This window comes from Pristiophorus japonicus, unplaced genomic scaffold (assembly GCF_044704955.1).
Source record: "Pristiophorus japonicus isolate sPriJap1 unplaced genomic scaffold, sPriJap1.hap1 HAP1_SCAFFOLD_170, whole genome shotgun sequence".
Lineage (NCBI taxonomy): Eukaryota > Metazoa > Chordata > Chondrichthyes > Pristiophoridae > Pristiophorus > Pristiophorus japonicus.
In genome coordinates, this window is record NW_027251383.1 from 1279142 (window position 1) to 1286409 (window position 7268).

At 44.0% G+C, this 7268-nt stretch overlaps 1 non-coding gene across 1 annotated transcript; it reads left to right on the forward strand.

The window, feature by feature from the left end:
* The first annotated feature begins 5553 nt into the window (after positions 1-5553).
* trnak-cuu (transfer RNA lysine (anticodon CUU)) lies at positions 5554-5622 on the forward strand. The gene has a single exon. It is a non-coding gene; the product is annotated as a tRNA-Lys (tRNA).
* The last annotated feature ends 1646 nt before the right edge of the window (positions 5623-7268 follow it).

Here is a 7268-nt window from a genome sequence, read left to right on the forward strand (position 1 = left end):
ATATTTCGTTGGAAGAGCGCGGCGACCGAGCGAATCCCGAACGGACATCTGTTGTACTCAAACAACCCCTTGTGTGTCGTGATGGTGGTCAGCTTCTTCGACTCACTCGCCAGCTCCTGGGTCATGTAAGCTGAGGTCAGGTCCAATTTTGAAAAAAGTTTGCCACCGGATAGCGTCGCAAAGAGGTCCTCCGCTCCCGGTAGTGGGTACTGGTCTTGGAGTGACACCCGATTGATGGTGGCCTTGTAATCGCCACATATCCTGACTGACCCATCCGCCTTGAGCACCGGCACAATCGGGCTCGCCCAGTCACTGAATTCGACTGGCGAGATGATGCCTTCCCTCAGGAGGAGGTCCAATTCGCCTTCTATCTTTTTCCGCATCACGTACGGCACCGCTCTGGCCTTGTGGTGTACTGGTCTGGTGTCCGGGTTTATGTGAATCACTACCTTGGCCCCCATGAAAGTGCCAATGCCGGGTTGAAATAATGAGTCAAATTTGTCCAGGACCTGTGAGCATGATACTCGCTCCACAGAGGAAAGTGCATTGACATCGCCCCATTGCCAGTTCATGACAGCAAGCCAACTCCTCCCCAGTAGTGCGGGACCGTCCTATGGGACAATCCAGAGTGGCAACCTGTTCTCTGAATCTTTGTGGGTGACGACTACCGTGGCGCTGCCTTGCACCGGAATGATCTCCTTGGTGTCAGTCCGTAGCTGTGCGTCAATCGGCGATAATTTTGGCCTCCTGGCCTTGGATGCCCACAACTTTTTGAACTGTTTGATACCCATCAGGGACTGGCTGGCACTCGTGTCTAACTCCATTGATACTGGGATGCCATTGAGGAGCACTTTCATCATTATTGGTGGCGTCCTGGTGTATGAACTGTATACGTGCTCCACATGAACTCGCTGAACTTCAGCTTCCAGCGATTTCCCCCAGTGTCCATTTCTGCAATTTCTGCAGGCATTTTGCTCATCTCTACAAACTCCGGCTGAATGTATGCCTCCACGCCTCCAGCATGAGTTACGGTTTGAAACAAAAGGTCCCTTGCCAGCCGATCGTCCCTGACTGCCCCTGTTATTGTCCTTGAGTGCACTATTAACAGGTGTTGATGGCCCCATTACTGGCCGCATTGTCTCTTGCAATGGCGTGAATCGCTGTTTAGCTTGCCATTGTCTCTGTCGAACTCCCCCTCTGGGTTCGACTACATGTTGGGGCATGCCTGACTGCCCTTGTCTGCCTGGAGAACTGTGTGCTGCTTTAACAATGTTGAATCTCTGTCCCAACCATTCCTTAACACAGTACCTCTCGTCTGTTCTGCTAGTGGCCATGCTCGCGTGGTTTAAATCCCAGTTTCTTGTCGCCATTGATACGTCCTTACTTCACAGTATAAATGCATACAAGGCCTATGCTTGAGAGAAGGTCAGTCTGTGACCTGTCCTTTATTCCATAGCACTCAAGTGATGAAGGTGGGTGGAGCTTCCCCTTTTATACCTGAAGGTCCAGGTTAGGAGTGTCTCCCACCCAGTGGTCAGTGTTCTCACATTGTACAACTTAGGTCAGTTTATACATGGGTTACAATGCTGGTTGAATACATGACAATGCCTGCGACATTTTCCATCATTGATAAAATATTCTACGTGATCCTTGCAGTCACTACTCTTCCTGGTCAGTGATTGTAGTCATTGACGTTGTGTAACTCTGTGTGTGATCCATATTTGGCCTTGTTCTGTATCTGACAATGTAGTGATGACCATTAAATGATAGGGGCAGTGACATAATTTCAATAAATCGGAAATCCACATTAGCCAAATTCCCATTGCTCATTTATGCCGTTCCTTTAACAGAAACCGTAACTCTGTACTCTGCAAACACGCAAATGATGAAGTTATTGCTGTTGTTGGAACACTTTGTATACTTGCACCTGCCATCGGCACTAAAAGCTCTCTAAAGTTTGTTTCTTACTGGGATTCGCTGTCACAATAGAGTTGTGAGAACTGAGAGGCACTGGGCAGACTGCAATATCTGATCGGACTAAATCTGTATTACTGGGACTATCTGTCATTGTACAACACTATTGAGTGTCGTTCGTTGACTGGGGTCGAACATCTGACCATAGTGGCCATGCAATTACTGGAATTCTTTGAGGATACAACGAGCATGGTGGATAGAGGTGTACCGATGGATGTGGTGTATTTAGATTTCCAAAAGGCATGAGATAACGTGCCACACAAAAGGTTACTGCAGAGGATAAAGGTACGCGGAGTCAGAGGAAATGTATTAGCATGGACAGAGAATTGGCTGGCTAACAGAAAGCAGAGAGTCAGGATAAATGGGTCCTTTTCTGGTTGGAAATCAGTGGTTAGTGGTGTGCCACAGGGATCAGTGCTGGGACCACAACTGTTTACAATATACATAGATGACCTAGAAGAGGGGATAGAGTGTAGTGCAACAAAATTTGCAGATGACACTAAGATTAGTGGGAAAGCGGGTTGTGTAGAGGACTCAGAGAGGCTGCAAGGAGATTTGGATAGGTTAAGCGAATGGGCTAAGGTTTGGCAGATGGAATACAATGTCGGAAAGTGTGAGGTCATCCACCTTGGGGAAAAAAAACAGTAAAAGGGAATATTATTTGAATGGGGAGAAATCACAACATGCTGTGGTGCAGAGGGACCTGGGGGTTCTTGTGCATGAATCCCAAAAGGTTAGTTTGCAGGTGCAGCAGGTAATCAAGAAGGCAAATGGAATGTTGGCCTTCATTGCGAGAGGGATGGAGTACAAAAGCAGGGAGGTCTTGCTGCAACTGTATAAGGTATTAGTAAGGCCGCACCTGGAGCACTGCGTGCAGTTTTGGTCAACTTACTTAAGGATGGATATACTAGCTTTGGATGGGGTACAGAGACGATTCACTAGGCTGATTCCAGGAATGAGGGGGTTACCTTATGATGATTGATTGAGTAGACTGGGTCTTTGCTCGTTGGAGTTCAGAAGGATGAGGGGTTATCTTTTAGAAACATTTAAAATAATGAAAGGGATAGACAAGATAGAGGCAGAGAGGTTGTTTCCACTGGTAGGGGAGATTGGAACTAGGGGGCACGGCCTCAAAATACGGAGGAGCCAATTTAAAACCGAGTTGAGAAAGAATTTCTTCTCCCAGAGGGTTGTGAATCTGTGGAATTCTCTGCCCAAGGAAGCAGTTGAGGCTAGCTCATTGAATGTTTTCAAGTCAAAGATAGATAGATTTTTAACCAATAAGGGAATTAAGGGTTACGGGAAGAGGGCGGGTAAGTGGAGCTGAGTCCACGACCATATCAGCCATGATCTTATTGAATGGCGGAGCAGGCTCGAGGGGCTAGATGGCCTACTCCTGTTCCTAATTCTTATGTTCTTATGTTCTTATGTTCTTATAACACGGCGATGAGAATTGTACAGTGTACTGCAAGTGTGGTCCAAAGAAAGTTTGGTACCAGTTCAACAGAACTTCACTACTTTTCAACACTATCCATCTTGAATTAACCCTTGGTGCTCCATTTTCTTTTTATGGATGTATAACCCGCATCACGACCTTTACTGTTTATTTGTATTTCTACTCTGAGATCCCTTTGCTCCTTGACCTCACTTAGATTCTTATTCTCACGTAGTATTTGACCTTATCTTTCTTACCAAAGTATATGACCTCACTCTGTCTGTGTTGGATTGAATTTGCCAATTCAATGTCCAGTCTACAAGATTATTAATGTCTTGTTGTAGTTTGTTGCAGTCCTCCTCAATAATGTCTATCAGCCCCACCCCAATTTGGCCTCATCTGAAAGTGTAGAAATTGTCTTTTTGATTCCAAAGTCTAAATGGACAATTTAAATTGTGAACAGCATTGGTCCCACACTGATCCTCATGGGAGCCCACTTTACACCTTCTGCACTCAGAATAACAGTCCTTTACTGCTGCTTTCTGTCTTGGGGTCAGCTCGCTATACATTCCACGACTTGTCCCCTAACACCGCAAGCTCTGACCTTATTCATTATTCTAATATGTGTTACCTCATCAAAGACTTTTTGGAAATTTAAGTATATTATATCGACCACATTACCCTGGTCTACTCTTCCTGTTACTTCTTCAATGAAATCAAAGAAGTTGGTCAAGCAAGACTTTTGCTTTTGAATCCACGCTGATTATACATAATTATATTTTTGGTTTATAGATATTCTTCAATTCTCTACTTTAGTAGGGATTCCATTATTTTCCTACCACCGAAGTTCCACTGACTGGTCCATAGTTCCCCGCACATGTTCTATCTTCCATCTCAAATATATGTATTACGTTAGCTATCCGCCATTCCTCTGACACGACACATTTTTCAAACTAATCATTAAATATTTGTAATAGTGCTCCTGCTATCTCTTCGCTGAATTATTTTAAAGTGTATGGATGTAATCCATCCAGACCAGGGGTTCAATCCTCCTTTCATTTGGTTTTTCATTTAATATTTCTCCTCTTTACTTATTGCAGTTATATAATTTCCCGTACATTATTCCACCACATGTCCATCTGCCCTGTGTCCCTGGTAAATACAGAGGCAAAGTAATTATTTCATATTTTATGTCATTTTTCCATCGGTTCATGTGATTTAATATTGTCCATCGATTTGTGGCCCTATTCCCATCCGACATTCTTTTTTAAATGAATGTGCCTGTAGAAAGTTAGATGAGCGATTATGTTATCGGCCACCTAATAGTGGGAAGGATAAAGAGGTGTAAATTTAGGTAAAATGCAGAAAGATTCAAGATCTGTCGTGCTAATGTGGGACTTCAACGTAAACTGGGAAAATAACCATGCAAAGGGAAAATGCAGGGGAGGATTTCCTGAAATCTGTATTAGAACTTTCTCGATCAGTATGTTTCCAGCACGATGGGGAAGAAAGCAGTTCTGGATCTCGGAAATGGATTAAGTAGAGCATGTTTCTGTGGAGGAGCATTGAGGAAACAGTGATCACAATATCATTAGGTTTAGAGTAGTTATGGAAAAGGAGAAGGTATAATCATGTGTGAAAATACCCAACTGTAGGAGGACTAATTTTATGAGTTGAAAGGGACATTGGGAGACTTTCAAAAATGAGATAGATCGGGTAACGACTAGACACGTTCTCATGCAGGGTGCAGAAATAGCATGATAGTTAGCTACAGCTCGGTGGATGAATGAAGGTCAACTAAAACACAAAAACGGAAGCTTGTGATAAACTTCAGGCTCATATTTCAGTAGAGAACCAAGCAGAATACAGAATGTACAGAGAAGGACTATCAAAGGAGGAGGAAGTAGAATCAGCAGAAAAACAGGATATTCGCCCATAGTCCTTATCTGAGGAAGGACACACTTGCCTTGGAGGTGGTGCAACAGAGGTTCAACAGATTGATTCCTGGGATGAGAGGGCTGTCCTATGATGAGAGATTGTGTCGAATATGCCAATTCTCTCTGGGGTTTCGAAGACTCGGAGGTGATCTCGTTGAAACGGACAATATTCTAAAGGGGATTGACAGGGTAGATGTTGAGAAGTCTGGCTAGCTCAGTCGGTAGAGCATGAGACTCTTAATCTCAGGATCGTGGGTTTGAGCCCCATGTTCATCGATAACAGTTCATTAAAATTTATGTTGCTGTCACAGGAAAACATCATTAATGAACCCATTTTCTTCTTTTGCACAATGAAAGAAATGCGAACTGAGGGAGAGCTGATAATTTAATCATCTGTTCTGTGCTCTGCATAAGAACACAAGAACCAGGAGCAGGAGTCGGCCATTTGGCCCTTCGAGCCTGCCTTCTTTTGCACTGAAACAAATTATAACCGTGAGTTTAAATTAGCAGTGCGGGATATTTACAGGGCATCTTTCAATGCTTCACAAAACCATTCCTTTCGCTACAGCCACCCGGGATCGTTTCCCGGTTTGGGAAGTAACTTTGATATCACTGTTTGTAATTGAAGTGGAGTAATTTTGTTATGTTAGATGGATGTCCCAAAGCACTTCAGAGTGGTGTCAAAACAAATGAGTTTGCAATTAAAAACACTAAATGTCAGGAGTGGGATTTTAACCCACGCCTCCAGACGAGACTGCGACCTGAACGCAGCACCTTAGACCGCTCGGCCATCCTTACTGTTGATGCTTCAGTTGCAAGTTATTACTCGGGAAAGTTTCAGACCGGGTGCTTGTTCAGTGTTGCTGGAAGGCCCAGTGATCGGGATATCCTCTCCCCCGGGGTTTTCCTGAGCCTGTGATCGGTGCACGGGGAGGTTTGGCCCGGGTCTGAGGTAGCTTGCATCCCAGGGATGGACAATAACCCTCTGAGCTCTGGCACTGGGGAAAAGCGAATAATTAATGAGCCGTTTGTGGGTTTCAAATGCAACTTAGATCTGATGGAAGAAACCGATAGTGTTGTTTCACAGAATGACAGAAATGCAAACAGGGACAATCGAAATTTCAATAACTGAACTTTAATAATTAGTGAAACTTTAACCCTTGATGAAGTTTTATCTCCAATCTGATTTTACACACTCTGTATTTGAGTAGATTAATTTTAAAATGTTCATTGCTCATGCGACAATGTACCCTTAACTGCTTTTGTTCAATTTTATTGCAGGCAAGTTTTTGCTTCACAAATAATGTTTCCGCCCAGGCTCGCAACAGAGACCTTTCGCATGTGAGGCAAACATGATAACCGCTACACTACGGAAACTGCTGCTTAGCTCAGTGCCCAGAGTGAAGTGTTCAGCTACAAGCTGAAATGCTCAATCCCTCTCTCTGCAAAAAGTTCCTTTCACAAACATTTCTCTGACCAAAACTGCACCAAACAACAATGTTCTCCTTTCAAAGTCATTAAACTCCCCAATTTCCACGTCTGCAATTTTAAGGACAAGGACTGAAAGCCCTTTGCGATCAGAAAATTGCCGGAAACCCCTGTGGTTAATGACAGGGCTTTTGATGGTTGATTTCCGTACACACCTTGTGTTATGTATTTAACCCTTGGCCACCTGTATCACACCACCACCAGAGGGCCGACCTGTTGGAGTCCCAAGGGATTCCAGCATCCATTGGGAGCATGGTATATAAGCACTCTGGAGTCTTATTAAAGGAGCTAATGTCACACTTACTCATTGTTCACAGTACTCAGTTTCATTCTTTATTATGAGCGTATCAATTGGCGACGAGACAATGAACAACCACACGAAAATGCAAGTAACAGTTGGTATAACTTGATAACAGCACAGCTGGCAATGGTTG